Below are 15,429 nucleotides of genomic sequence, written 5' to 3'. Positions count from 1 at the left end.
GCCAACTATGTTTGTACAGTATCAATAGAATCAGTGTAATATCAATAGAATTAATAAGATATTTAATCATTATAAACGTTTTTATTATTGTTGTGCACGCTTTGCTTTATTTTCGCTAAACATTATTTATTGTTACCCACTTGTTAGGGTTGGCCAGCGCAATGGGTTTGTTACTCCACGTTGTTATTTTGTTGTTTTTTTACCTAACTGACGCCTTTTTCTTCCAATCGGTGGTTTGCGCATGCGCCGACGCCACTCTGACCATGTTTGTTACGCTTTAAAGGATTTTACCGAGATTGCCAACAATCAATTTTCATGTATGCAATTCCATCCCCACCGATTACTGTTATATCCGCGGCGCAGGGCGCGCGGCAACGAGTTCATTCATTCATCGGTGGGTTGTGGTTTTAAGTGGCGGCAGCTTGCAGAATACATGTCGGACTGCGCCAACGTCAAGGCTGTTTGTTGCCTAGTGCCACTTTTATTGTTCAATTGTGTTGTTGTTATTATGACTGCTTTGTTGTTGTGGTGCTCTCGTGCCGAGCATACAGCAGATCGGTGATTGCGCATACTCGCTTTTTATCTTTTTCCATTACGTTATCCATCTCTTATGTAGTAAATGTTTTCGTTGGCAGAATTATCAATGAGGCGTGTCCCCACAAATACAGTTATTTTAATTAAATCGGTTCAAATTACTTCTGTACAGGTTTTACGGCTTAATTTTTTGTGTTATTTATACAGCAAGTAATTTGAAAATTATCATGTTGCAAAGCGGAGTAGGTGGTAGTAACACTATACGGATTTTGAAGTCCCGTTAGGGAAAATTGCAAGGCGAAGTAAATTCATAAAAAGAAATCAAAAGCTACGAACAATTCTATGTTTGAACTTTTAAGGTCACCTGAGAATGCAATTGAGATTTCCAACTCCGTCATGAACACAACATTCCAATGCATATGAGTCATTGCCGACGGGTGGACATATGCAGAGTGTGTGCAATTGCTTCATCGAAAGGATTTAGTTTTTCACACCAGTTAGTCCCAGTTATCAATTGTTGCTTAATCGCTGCTTTCTTCTTAATTCTCTTTTTTCATTTGAAACGCCAGGGAAAGTATTCTTCGTTCACCTTTAACAAGGAGACCAAAGGAAGTTTTTTCGTAATAATGTACCCAGGAAAATTGTTTCTACATCAACATCCAAAGTAGGTTTAGTCATAATATTTCAGTCTGCGACTATTCAAAACTCAACTGCTAACTGCAAACTGTCTACTCATAAAACTCTGAATCATTTTTCATACGTAGTTGTGCTCCGAGCCTGACAAATATTGCAGTACTAAAGCAAAATTTTAAAACCAAACTGCAGGAAGTTATCCTAGTTCTACCCACCTTCGGATCCAGTCGGAGCCAGGACGTATTGCTTCTCTAAACCGCATTATATGATATTAAGCTTTACCGAATCGATAATCTGATACCATTATTATTGAACACTTTTTGTGACCTTGCAGCTAAATTCCTTCGAAAAATGCTCGTGGATAAATAAACGGCTTTTTTAGACATGTGATTTTCAAGAAGGATAAAGATAAGGGTTTGCCGTTATGTTATAAAAGTTACCGCCGTGGCTGGCTCGAATAAATTCCAGCCGAGAGGTCTAATGAATGAGGGAAAATGAGAGAGGGAAAATGAGAGAGTCTCGCATGATGTCATCCTTGATGATAGTCCTTGGTCGTATTAAAAACCGTTAGCTTTCCGGATAGGTAGACCTGACCGTCGTGCCGAACAAAATTACAGATGGTCTTGCCACGAATGTGGAAAGAGACTCAGAGAGAGAATTTCAACAAAGAGAGAGAAAGGATCGACTGTTGGCTGGCGGGAACCAATGTGGTATTCATTCTAAAAATTTAACGCTAGTAAAATGTTTATAAACACACCTGCAGATATACATGTGTACATAGGTATGTACGAACTTATTTCGTATGCCACACGAAAGCTGCACGTCATAGACGAAATGTAAAGCAAAATCGATGTAGACTTTTAGTGCGCGAAACCAGCGTTGCATGCGGGATACTAAGTAGTAGTACATTCATACACACATGCTCGTACCACCTTTGCTTGCGCTAGCGTACTATCAATAACAGCACTTTTGTATGTATGTAAATTCACCTGTGTACATATGTGTGTAGTCGTCTGCGCCTATAACCATGTAAAACACCACATACATATGTAACATACAAGTATATACATAGCATTGACTGGCTCTGCATGCCAGTAAGCGATTTATATTCCAGCCCAACTTGCAACAAAGAGGTGACAATAGGAATACAAATATCCCAGAAGGCAGTAAAAATAGCTGCAAAAGCGAATTACAAAAATACCAATAGTAAATATGTTATTTAGATTCAATACAACAAAAACAATAAATAGCAACAACAACTGACAACATACAAGTTAAATGGCGAAAAAATGTTGTCGCTCTGAATAGAATAACAAATGAGTAGAACTCAATAATTTAACAGCTTTTCAATTGCCTACAAAGTAGCCACACGAGTGAGCAGAGCGATTGTGCCACATTCGGTGTTTAGGGGCGTGGGGTGCATTGGGTGGCATGATGAATTGCCCCCAGCAAATATTTTTAGATACAAAAGCTTAGTGCTGAGCGCGCATAGCGATTGAAAGAGCTGATAAAAAGTCATTAGAAAATTTTCAGGAAAAAATATAAAAAATGTAAGATTATAAAAAAAAATACAAATAAATAAAAAAAAAATTTAATTAAAGCAAAAATATAATAATAATAATTAAAAATTAATAAAAATTGTAAAAAAAATTATAATTTGTATGTATATACACACGTATTTGTAAAAATAATTTACTGACTTTTGAGTTCCTTTGTCTGCCGGTTTAGGTTAGGGGCGTGTCGAAGGGAAAATACATGCATATGTATGTAGAAGCATGTATGTTGGACGGCATTGCGCTGATCGCATGCGTGAAGTTATGTGGCGCATAAATTGTGATTTTAATCAATCAATGGTTTCGAAAGCGAGAATATATGTTTTCTTCTATAATAATGTGGCCTAAATTAGCGCATTATAGGTGAGTGAGGGAATTGAAAAATTGAGGGTTTAAAAAAGCTTTAAAGGAAGCTTATACAATATAAGCTCAAATAGGCAGTTTTGCCATAAATTCTGTAACATAGCTTACAATGCACATTACAAACAGCTAGCACAAATTCGCAGAAAAAAGTGCCGTTATTTTTTATTATAAGCTGTATGTAGTGTTTACTAATATTATAGGTATATAATATTCAGTTCAGTGTTCGTTTTCGCCTATAACAATGGAATGGAAAGCTAAAGAAAATCGTATTGCAGTGATTGATTTACATACAGTGTTGAAAGAGAGCAAGTTAAATGTACATATATTCTTCTCAAAAAACCTAATATTTTAAGAATTGATCATTTTTCACGAACGTCTACAGGTGATGACAGAAAGAGATGTAGGCCACGCGTAGCTCGAACCATAAAAACTGTTCGCCAACGCATTCGCAGAAATCCTTATAGAAAACCAAATAGTATGTCAATAAAAATGGATATATCGACTAGATCAATGCCAAGACCTATTTGTATTCGAGATGATCTACACATGAAAGCCTATGGTCGGTTAACAGGCCACGAAAGTACCTTTACCACTTTACAGATGGAGAAATGTTCACTATTGAAGAAGTTTTCTATAAGAAAAACGACAAAATCTGCGCAAAAACTTCCAAAGACGCACTTCTCTTCGATATAGAGCGTTGGATCTTCCAGCAAGATTCTACTCCAGTATACAAAGTAATAATTACACAGCAGTAGCTTAAAAGCAATATTCCTGGTTTCATGCTGATGATTGTCCGTCTGGAAGTCCAGATTTTAATCCATTGCACTACAGTGTATAGTCAGAGTTGGAAAGTATGCCCCCACAGAAATTTAAAGAGTCTCAAAAAATATTTGGTTCGAGCTGCATTAATTAATAAAATTTGCTTTATTAAAAAATGTATTATAAGGACTAAGTATATGTGTACACATGCATACACATATATTGTGTGTTCAATATCCAATCGAGTTGCATTTAAAATTATATTTTTTTTCTCATAGCTACCGACAATTGCAACCCTGTGTGGTTTTTTTGATACAAAACATCTTTTGCTCAAGCTCCGATAAGTTGCAAGCTAGTAAAAAACTTGAGTGAACCTCTATTCGTTGAACTATACTAATGCCGAATACGATAAGAATAAGGAAAAGTTAAATATTTTTCATTATAATCATTCATAGTGAGAACACAAAATATTTTGGTACATTTTTATTATCAGCCTCAAATTTTAGAAGGTAGCACTCATTTTACAGCATGGTGCATGAGTAACTCTGAAACGCTTTCATTTTTACTGGTACTAATAAGAGTTATGTCTTCAGGTTGCCTTGTAGTAGGTACCACGCGATCTTCTCTATCCCTTATCTCTTTAGTAAACATTAAATATGGTATTTGGGCTAGCCAAGGCGAATCCCCTGAACTTAGCTCACGTATCTTATTTCAATATCTCCTAATATCCGATGTTTCTGGTAGTCCTCTTTATTTTCGCACTCTATCTGTTTCATATTGAATAGGACATCATCAGTTTTTTATATAAAATGTATTTAGATTTTTCGTGCCATTTCCATTGTAATTTTCTTTACAGCCGATATTCTCAATTGCCAATTCCCATTTGCCTCTCTTATAACACTTAAATACACATATTTCAGCGCAGCGAACCTTGATTTATAACCGCCAAGGGATTTTCATCTCACTGTATTCTCCCAAAATATTTTGTGGATAGTTGATAGAAATTGTTTAAGGAGAGACTGGTTGTATGAAACGAGATTATGGATACTTCAATAACAGAAGTGGATGAGAAGTCTGGCACTAAAGATCGTCCTATGAAGTGCTAATTTCTTTATATTGATGAGTATCTATAATGTGTGTGAACGGAGGCTTAACATACGTCTTTCTCATTATTAACTCAAGCAGTACCAAGCTTATATGGAAATCTTACTGTGGTTGAGCTCGCAAAAGATTGTTCTCTGAAAAAAGTAGTAATCACCGGTCAATCGCATTTGCTTGGCTCTCAAATACAATATCTTTGGTATTATCAAAGAGGTTTGACACATTTCTCATCTAAACTCTTTTCGAGTACTTTTGGATTTTGTGTAACACTTTCTAAGTAAAATTTCATTTTCAAGGTTAGTTAAAAATCGAACAGCAGATCAGCTGAATTAAGGTAGTGGTCTGGTATCAGTTCAGGTTCTGCTTAGCAAACGAGATGAGGTAATTCCGTCGATAAAGGGCGCTGAGAGTGTCACTGCTTGAGTTGTCTGACTCTAACAAACTAAAATCAAAGAAATGTGTGTAAGGTTTCAGTATTTTATAAAATATTATCTGGTATCATTTTTCTTGCAAAAAAACGTGTTAACCGTTAAATAGCCGACGGTTTGGAATGAGACAAAACCCCTATCAAATAAAATGTCACTACGCTAAGCACTAAAGCAACTAAAGCTAGATATGAACTTTATGCACACGACTAAGTCATAAATTACAAACATATACACACATATTTAAGTAAACCCTTCCAAAACATGGATTTCTCCATACCATAGACGGGAGTGTTTAAGATATATGCAGTGTTACGGTAAATAAATTTTTACCGCATTTTTTGTGTCCACAGTTTTTATTTATATTTCAAGCAAATCAACCGTAACCAACTAATAAAACTCCAATATAAATCAGCTATTTATTTCCAAGTACGAGTATGCTATTTGGTGGCAATAAAATTCGATTGGCAGCAGCAATATAAATAAATATAATAGCAAACAAACAAGTAAATAAACAAATACTAACAGTTGCCATTGGTATCGGTGGAGTCTAGTTTCCGTGGAGGTAAAAATATATATTATGTACATACATACATACACGAAGATATCCATAACTGCAAAGTTGTTCGCCGCCATGGAATGCTGAAACGGATAAGAGGGCGCTTACGGAAACACCTGTAGTCTAAATTCGCAGTAATTCGATTTCGTTTATTTCGTAAAAAAAGAGGAAAATTTGTTTCGTATAATTTATTTCTTGCTCATCGCCATATTTCAAAAGTTCAGCAAAACTTCTGAATATACCTTAATATGGTTGTCATTTATTATTTGTTTTGGATCATTAAAACCTTTGGTCTAACTGAATAGAAGGATGCATAAAGAACTTTGCTTAAAACAAGAAATCATACAGAAAGATGTAGTAACGAAATCACATTATTTCAACTTTAGGCCATTATCTTAAGGCACCAGTGAACCACGACTGGCGTGCTGTTTCTAAGTGTCTAACTGAAACCACAGTGGCCTTCCTACAGAAATAAAGACACAACTGTCCATCTATTCACACTTTTCTCAGAGTTAAACCTCCTATTTTGTTATACCGGTACACAAAAGCATTTTATTATTCACCTTCAATATTAAAACTCAATAAAATATCACAAAATATATATGTATATACATTTATTATCGCTCTATTGCTCAATCGACATTTAAAAATCAAACTATAGTCATAAATCCACCAATCGGCCCTGTGATTTCAAACAGTCATTTCATTTACGTGCCAACGAATTTGAAAAATACTATCGTTTTTTAATTGAACACAAACAAATTTGAAGCAAATTAATACTTAAAGCTCTACTTAATACATGGAATACCGCAGAGTAAGTAAATAGGCAACTCAAACCCAAAAGCCAAGCGTAAAGCTCGTAAACTTTATGAGCCACAAAACCATTCTGGGCATACGAAGAGGCAATGTGCTGACTAATGGAAGTGCAACGGTGTTAGAATTTCAAAGCGTTATAAAAACAAAAACACTATAAACAATACGAAAAATGTGATGAGCCGAAACGTAACGACGTTGCGACAGCGAATTGCCAATAAAGTCACCAAAAATGTTGGCGACTCCCAAAAAAAATAAATAAATGGGAAAAAAGTTTTTTAAAAATTAAGTGATCGCATACCTGGTACTATACTTGTAAAAGACACAAATAAAAAAAATTTAAAATAAATGTTTGAATAAAATCATTGCAAGAAAACGCCCATAGACACAGCGAACCCCATAATGAGCTTAGATGGGCGCATGGTGACATATGTATGTATATATGTATATAAATAGCAATCAAATGCGCTTGAACGCACTGAATAAGCTATCGATTGAAAAATATCCAGCAACAACAAGAAAAGAAAATGTAGCAGAAAGTCAAAAAATGCTCGAAATTGTATCAGCGTACGTACATACATACATACCTATGAGTTACGTATGTATGTATATATGTATTTAAAACCGCCAGAGACCACTTACGGCTCGCAACTATTTCAAAGAATAGAAGATAGAAAGATAGACAAATATTTATGCATACAACCGTATTTACATATGCATAGGCTTGCTTAGGTCGATGAGTGGTAAAAAGGGTGGTCCAAAGGCCTTATATGAGGTTACCTCTACTCGGAGCCTAAAATTTAAAATAGCTATTGACATCAGGTTACTTACATTTAAGTTATTTTATTATACTTCTTAAGTAGTATCGAGTTACATTGAAAGGGTTTCGCGTCACTGTGGCGCAATGGTTCAAAATAATAAGTTTTTCTAACTGCGCCCATATTTTTTTTGATTAAAGAATTATGTGATTGGTAATGGGCGATTATCACCACACATCATAGTTATATAATAAATGCTTTAAAGATTTTTATATACATTTTATTCTCTAACGATTTGACATTTCAGAGGTTTAAACTTGATTTGATAATACTTTTTGTCTTGACTCTATTTCAATTATTTGAACTATCTTAACTCCTTAGTAACAACTATTACTTTTTCATAACCCCACCTAAATGTAGGAAACACCTACAGCAAGCAGGAACAAATAAGGCATGATAGTATATGGATTTCAATATTTTACAAAAATTTTGCCAGATCTACTCCATTGGACTACCCTTTGCAACTCGCCAAGCGACCGATCGACCCATGTGTGTGCGATTGGCTGCCATTCGCGCACAGAATTAGATTCAAATCAAATCGATTCGTATCGAAACGAATTAAAATGTGTTGAATTGGATGGCTGTTGAATTGTTTTGGGTATTAAGGCGCAAATATTGTCACATTTGCATTTCAATTTCACATCCAATGAACCAACAACGAAGGCGATCAGTATGCACAAAGTCACTTCCTCACTTCGGCCGCAACGCCTGCAATGCGGCTGAGCAGCTAAGCTACTACAAAAAAGCACCTTGAAGAACGCGAAAGGCGAAAATAGACACTTTTGTGTACAGTTAGCGCATTTTTATGCTGCCCACACAGCCACACACATTTCTATAAAAATAATCACATTCAAATTGGATGACAAAAGTTCGTTCAAAATAATAAAAAGAAGAAACGATAGATGAAAGCATAACGTCACAACATCTCGAGAATTGGCGGCGAGTGACAATCAATGCACTTCAAACACACTTATATCTACCTCCCGCCGATGTTCAGCGCCGCAGCCTCAGCGTCGTATCTTTCATGTCAAACGTGTGCTAAATATTCCCTTTCTCGCTGTTCGTTCGTTCATTCGAAATTGTTGTATTGAAATTGAAAATTGTGCTGTAAATGACCTGAAAATTTAAAATTGTTTTCTTACTCGTCGCCGCCGCAGTCCGCAATGCGCCGACGAGGCGTGGTCATGGCGGGCATGGCATGTGTTACTTACACGGCGTAGACATTCATGCCACAATGATCACCTTTCGGTAAGGTTCTCTTTTATTTTCGCTTCTTCGACAATGTTCGCAAACGTTCGTCACGTAACTCAAATCGGATCCACATCTGATGTATGGTACGAGTATAAGCTTGCAACCGTGTTGGTTTCAATATACTTTTTGTTGTTGTATGCTGGCCTTTGGTCAATGAACCGCGCTAATGATCGATTTTCTGTGGTCTTAGCTGCCGAAGGAGACTATTGCCAATTTTTGATTGCCATTTTTTCGCATTGCTTTGACATTTTTCAAGCTGTTTACGCCACTTTCTACTAATGTCTATAGCTATTCTTAGTATTTCCTTGATTACTCTGTGCTATTTGCAGGCAAACTTTCAGTTTCTTTTCTACATTACAATAAGTATTAGAAAATATCTTTACATTGTTTGCTTTCTCTTGATTGTTTTTTATCTTTTGCGCACATTATTTTGAAGATTGATTTGTTGGCAAAGCAAAACTCGTTGAAATACCCATACAGAGAAATAAACTTCTAAACCCTTAGCCTCGTTTTGACTAAGAAGGAGTATCTTGGATCTACACAATTATGGTCAGACCGATGGTGTACAATGTACAACACTATGGTCTGGTGAAGCAAACTCTCATTGTGGAAAGTATTATTTTTCAAACACATAGTAACAGCAATTGGATGTGAAGGATCCTTAAAACTAAATGCTTATGTTACATAGCACTTAGCACATTAAGAATACTGGAAAACGTTTATGCGACTGCAGTACCATGAAGGCATTTGCCTGCTTTCTTACTTCCCTTAAATCATGGCAATTACTCAGTGAAGACTTTAGACTAATTTAAACAATTGCCGAAAGAACAAATCTACAAATATAGAAGACAAAGTGGAACATTCGTTTTGTTAAGTCCAAATTATGTTATTGGCTTCAATGGACACTGAGGTTTTAAAGAGTGGAGATCCGGGAAATAAACGTGAAGAGATATTTGTATAAGCTCGAATCTCCATCCTGCAAAAACCTTCGCAGTAATCTCGCTTCATAAGCAAAGAGACTTTTAGAAAAAGACAGCACTGCTCGAGAACGTGACTTTAGGCAGGCCTCAACTAACGAGGTCATCAGCATTGCAGTTATTCAATATCAAATTGTATCCAATAATATCCACAACAGAGTAGAATGAATCAAAGGCACGTGTACACCGATGAGCGAACGGAAAGAAGGCACATAAGCAAGCCCCGATATAAGATGACGACAATTCTCTTTCAAGCCAAATTTTCTGGCAATTTGTGGAGTAGTGCTTAGCTAGAACTCACTTGGTTTCCCTCGAAAAAATTAGCGGTCAAACGGCCAAAAAACTAACCTATACCATTTCTGTCTTGTTCGCTTCTAAAGGAGGCCAAATACCCTTACGATGAAATCACAGTTTGTATAACCTTAACCACTCCTCATAGAAGACAAAGAAGCAACGGTATGCAGGTAAACTAGACACACGCCTCTCCAAAGTGACCAAGCTGCCATCAAAGCCCTTTAATCTAACCGCAGTTTGAGCAAAAATCGAAAAACATATAAATAATTGAATTAAAAATTAATTTCTATGCAAATATTTATTTAACTTATTTACTGTGCTATCCTACACCCATTTATATTGAAATTTAATTGCGGAAATATTTCAGTTAGGCCATTTTATTATGGCTCGACGTCTGCAATTCACTTAAGGCTTGTTGCTGTGACGCCTTCAGGGGGCTAAGTATACCATTAAACGTGCCGGTATTTTACTTAATGTTGTCGGAAGTGTAAATTATTTTGGTCAACAATTAGTTTATAGTAAAAATTTTTGGCCGATGTCTACGTCTACCTCTAAATATGTTGGCGACTTGAATGAAATGAAAACCGAAAGACGATGAATGAAAAAATGGGCAGTGGCCAATTACAAACAAACATACAACTATTTTATTAAAAATTTTGCAAAATGCAAATATTTTAAATTATCGACATGTACCGCAATTTTCATTTGGTTATATGTCTTAATTTATTTTTTTTCTGCTGCTCACTTCTTGAAGCCTGTTATTTTTATTGAAAACTTTTTAATTAAGATTTTACACTTTTTTACAAACCAAACCACTTGACTTCTCCACTCACGACTAAATTATATGTTCGCAACTGTATATACATACATTAAAAATTAATTACAAAATGTATGTACCTAAATATGTATGCATATACAATCGCGGCCATATAAATGGCAACGACGAAAACTTGAAGAAGAAATTTTTTTCTCGCCGGTAAAATAAATATTTCTGAAGCAGGTTGACTATGGGAATAGTAAAGATTATAGACGAAACAAAACTTGTATCCGATACAGGATTATTATAACGCAAGATGGCCGAAGTCATAGAAGTTATAAGATGATATTTACATCTTTAATAAACTAGAACTTTTTTTATTGGTTTTTATCAGTGTTGATCACAAGAGCTGTGATATTTATCAAGTCAATACTGGTTAAAAAGAATGTTGAGTATTGTCTTGCAGCTTTCGAGACAGAGTTTCAAATGGTAAGTGAAATCACCGTATAAACGACAGTGGACAGCTCTAGCTAATCACATAGCCAGCCTGATATCAGCGCTGTTTGAAGGATGACTGATCTATCTATGAAAAGTTACATTGGATTATCTTAATAAAGGGATAGAGAGAGAGCAAAAGAGAGGAAGAGTTTAAAGGAGTTTAAAGGATAAAGAGTAAAGAGAAAGAGAATGTAAGAAAGACGTTAACAAGAGATAAAAAGAAAAAATCAAACGGAAAGCAAGACTACTGAAGAAATATTAAAAGAAGATTAATTGGCTTGGAGTAGTTAACTGGTTAGGTGTCAAGATTTGAAAAAATTATAACATAGCATCATTAAATGGACTTGACTTGACAAAAAATTGAAAAAAAATATTATTTAAAAGTAATGACTGTTTGAGTTGATCCAGTTCCAGCCGAAGCTCCTTGCGATGACCATCACTAACCTTTGGAGATTCATCTAAAATCAATCGGTAAAAAAAGTTAGTATTATTAATAGATAACCTAGTGCCCTGATCGAAGCTTTTTTTTAAATGTAAAAAATGGCTGCATAATATATAAAATTTTTCCTGATTTTCGGAAACACACCAACATTTAATTGTTTATAAAAAATCGAATAATAAAATCCTTTGATCAGAGCACTAGTTTTTCATGTTTTGAAAAGGCAGTAAGATTCCGGTTTTTCAGCTAAAGTGGTCACCAATTCCAAAAACATAGTTTTCAGAACTTCCATAGTAATTTACTTAAAATTTTCAAAGAATATTTCTAAGACATAATACTGTGAGAAAATGAATAGATGTTGAAATATCCTTTAAAGTAAAATGTGGCTATTCACATCTTATAAGATATCTTTTAGCATGTTAATTTTCATTAATGATCTTATTTTCCTGACCAAAACTGTCTGCGCCTGTCTGTATTTTATGCAACGCATCTATTGCTTGCTGCCAATGTTTATTTTGGTGACAAGCAAATTGACAACTTTAACAGGCCAACATGAAAACTTTGCCAGCAACAACAGCAACTACAACAAGGTGAAGAAGTATTAGTGCCAGATCAAACAAGCAAAACACCATAATAACAGCCTGTAGAACAAGCACTAACAACACGCATGCGTGAATAACATATGTATTTTTACTACTTAAGTATACATATACATATATAATATATATCTACTAGTGTATATGTGTACATATATGTAAAAATATACATAAAAGTACATAAATTGACACTAAGCTTTTAGAGTTATTTATTAAACAAATATGCTTACTTATACATACATAAATATATACTTATGCTTTAATAAAATCATATGTATATATACAATACATTAGGGTGTCTATTATTTAATAGGTTGATTTTTATATTTGAAACACGGGATATTAAGTACGCCACGAAGAAGGCATCACACAGAAGGAAGCATCGGAGGTCCTATAAATTATGTACCTTAAACTTTGAGTAAAAAATATTCTTTTACAATATTGTGCTTTTTAAATTGCCCATAACTTTTCAAGGAATGTTTTCGTGGAAAAAATCATTATGACAATAGTCGAAATACGTCGAAAAGAGACAGCATAAATTTCCATAGAAGTTTCGAGAAGTTGTGAAATATCTATGTAGCTGTTATCCCGTGCAATAAACCAAAAGTGTTGCGTGCTGCTGTGCAATAACTATTTTTGTGTTAAAAAAATAAATCAATAACGATGGAGTTTTCAAATATAATATACGTAAAAAATTATTAAGTTTCAAATAAAATTAAATTTTTAGTTAATTTTCATTTTTATTTAGGCATTTTTAAATTCCGAATTATTCACGAACTGGAGAAACACGTACAGCACAGCTTTTGAGAGGAGCAAGCACGGAATTAATCGAAAATTTCTTTTCATGACCTAGTATGTAATTATATTTTTGTTACTATCCTTTTTTATATTAATGTACTCGTATATTATTACAAATAATTTTAATTGAAAGTTTTGAATTTATTAAAGTAATAAAAATTGTATTATATACAGCGCAAAAGAATTTTTTACTTGTGGTAGATTTACATTCATAACTGGCAATCAATTCCGAATACCCATGTGTTAAAGAGAGATGCAAATTCACACACAAACATATTTTTAAATCAGGTTTTGCACAAGGCTCTTAAGAAAATGATAGAAACTTTGTTTTGCGCGCTGGCAACACTTTTTCAGCTATGACTGTCATATTACCGGTCAGATGGCTGTCACTGTTCTTATAGGGAATGTACATATAATATGTATGTATCAGAGTAGAGTGTATATGACTGGTATATGAATTTGGTAGATGATGAAAACAGTAAGCAAATAAAAACTATGAACGAGCTGTGCAAACATAGAAACAAGCATACATAACATATGTATGTATGTATGTGCGAAGACGTTTTGAAAAACTTTGTGTAAATATTATCACTTCTTTCTTCATCAAATAATGGAAAGCGTGTCCAACACACGTGCTACCAACAAATGATCGAAACGCACACATTAAAGTATCAAATATTTATTTATAAAATGATATAACCCAGTGATGGAAAGCGATGATTAAATTTGTCAAGATCAGCTTTGTCGTAATCAGCAACAACTTTTAAATGTTACCAATACTGTAATATTTCATTTATTTGATCAATTTTTTTGAATGAAAAGTTTTAAAATGTTGCCCACATTGTAATATTCTCTTTATTCTATCAATTTAACTGTAAAAAAAACTCTAAATGGACGGCAATGTTTTTCAAAATATGTACAGCTAAAAGGAGTATTATCCTTAGTTTGATTTCAATACTTTATAATTATTTTAGTTTATTTTATAATTCGGTTGCAATTAAAATAGTAAATAGCTAGCAACCTTCGCAAAAAATATTCGACTGCAAGGTTGACTAAACTGCTGCTGTGGCAAACCCACATTGTTAACTTAATCTTATATATATTTTTACCTCTACACAGTTTAAAAAAAGTGGCAACATTGCTTAAAAATATAAACGACAGCAATTTTACTAAAGCCTGTTTAGTTTGATGCCCATTGCGTAATATTCAAATAATATAATTGAAAAAAGGTGGCAACCCTTTTCAAAATATGTGCAGCTAAAAGGAGTCTTCTCTTTACTTTGATTTCAATATTGTATTAATAATTTGTTTATCTTATAATTTGCTTGAATTTAAAGTAGTAATTGGCTGACAACCTTTCGCAAAAAATAATCGACTGTAAGATTGACTATTGGTTAATTGATGGTGTCAACATTTAGTTATTGGAACAGACGCATGCTATGTGTTTTTCCAAAGGCATTTGCTTTTATGTGAACATTTTAGTTTCCTTTTTGTTTTTACCCTTCTTTTGCCTTCTTCACAAATAAGATAAAGAAGTCTTCCATTTTACACATAAATCGTAAAATTCTTCTCATAAATAGGGTTATATATAATCACGATTCACATCCGATCAATCGATTTTACATATAAATAATATTCAGTGGATTCCTTGAGACGACTATGATGTTCAAATAAAGTAAAGTACTTTATTTAGTTTTCGAGTTATAAGGTGAAAAAGTTAAAGTCTGGTAAAAGTAGCCACTGTTTGAAAAGCTGCTTCTGAACAAAAGATTATATAGATTATATATACTATATATAGAATATTTCTTGCTAACCTTAAACCAATGATTATTTGAGATTCGCACTGATTATGGCTGGCTTATGGCAGTGCTAGAACGCAAGATAACAACGGACATCCAACTCGTTCTCACTCCGATATGAGCGGGATAAAAGTGTCACCTCTGGCTAGCTCATCTAGTTTGTAGTTTCCATCCTCGGAATCGTTAATTATAACAAAAACTATTATGTTTTAATGTAATAGCGGTCACCGGGCACCGACATCAATAAAAAAAAAATTCCAATACCAAAAAACTGAAAGTAATATCGTAATTTTTTCGGTTCCCTCATTTCATCATCAACTTAAAAATATCAAAATAATCATTAAGAAAATACCATTTTGATTCAATTAAATTATTCCCACAAACACACGAGATCCATAGAGATTTGAACCCTCCGATAGGAACCGCAATTGCAAGTAGTTCTCACACTTTGTAATTGAAATG

The 15,429-nt window shown here is 34.2% G+C and overlaps 1 long non-coding RNA gene across 2 annotated transcripts in view; it reads left to right on the top strand.

Annotated features, from left to right (window-relative positions):
- LOC118683249 (uncharacterized) overlaps nucleotides 1-13,262 on the top strand; it is a 39,468-nt gene extending 26,206 nt beyond the window's left edge. For both annotated transcript variants that reach the window (XR_011396163.1, XR_011396162.1), the window contains exons 2-3: nucleotides 12,684-12,788; nucleotides 12,845-13,262. This is a non-coding gene — a long non-coding RNA (uncharacterized lncRNA). The remainder of the gene's footprint in view (nucleotides 1-12,683; nucleotides 12,789-12,844) is intronic.
- The last annotated feature ends 2,167 nt before the right edge of the window (nucleotides 13,263-15,429 follow it).

Source organism: Bactrocera oleae, chromosome 4 (genome assembly GCF_042242935.1).
Source record: "Bactrocera oleae isolate idBacOlea1 chromosome 4, idBacOlea1, whole genome shotgun sequence".
In the NCBI taxonomy this organism is placed as follows: Eukaryota; Metazoa; Arthropoda; class Insecta; order Diptera; family Tephritidae; genus Bactrocera; species Bactrocera oleae.
The sequence above is the reverse complement of the archived record's forward strand: the minus strand, read 5'-3'. Positions and strand labels throughout refer to the sequence as shown.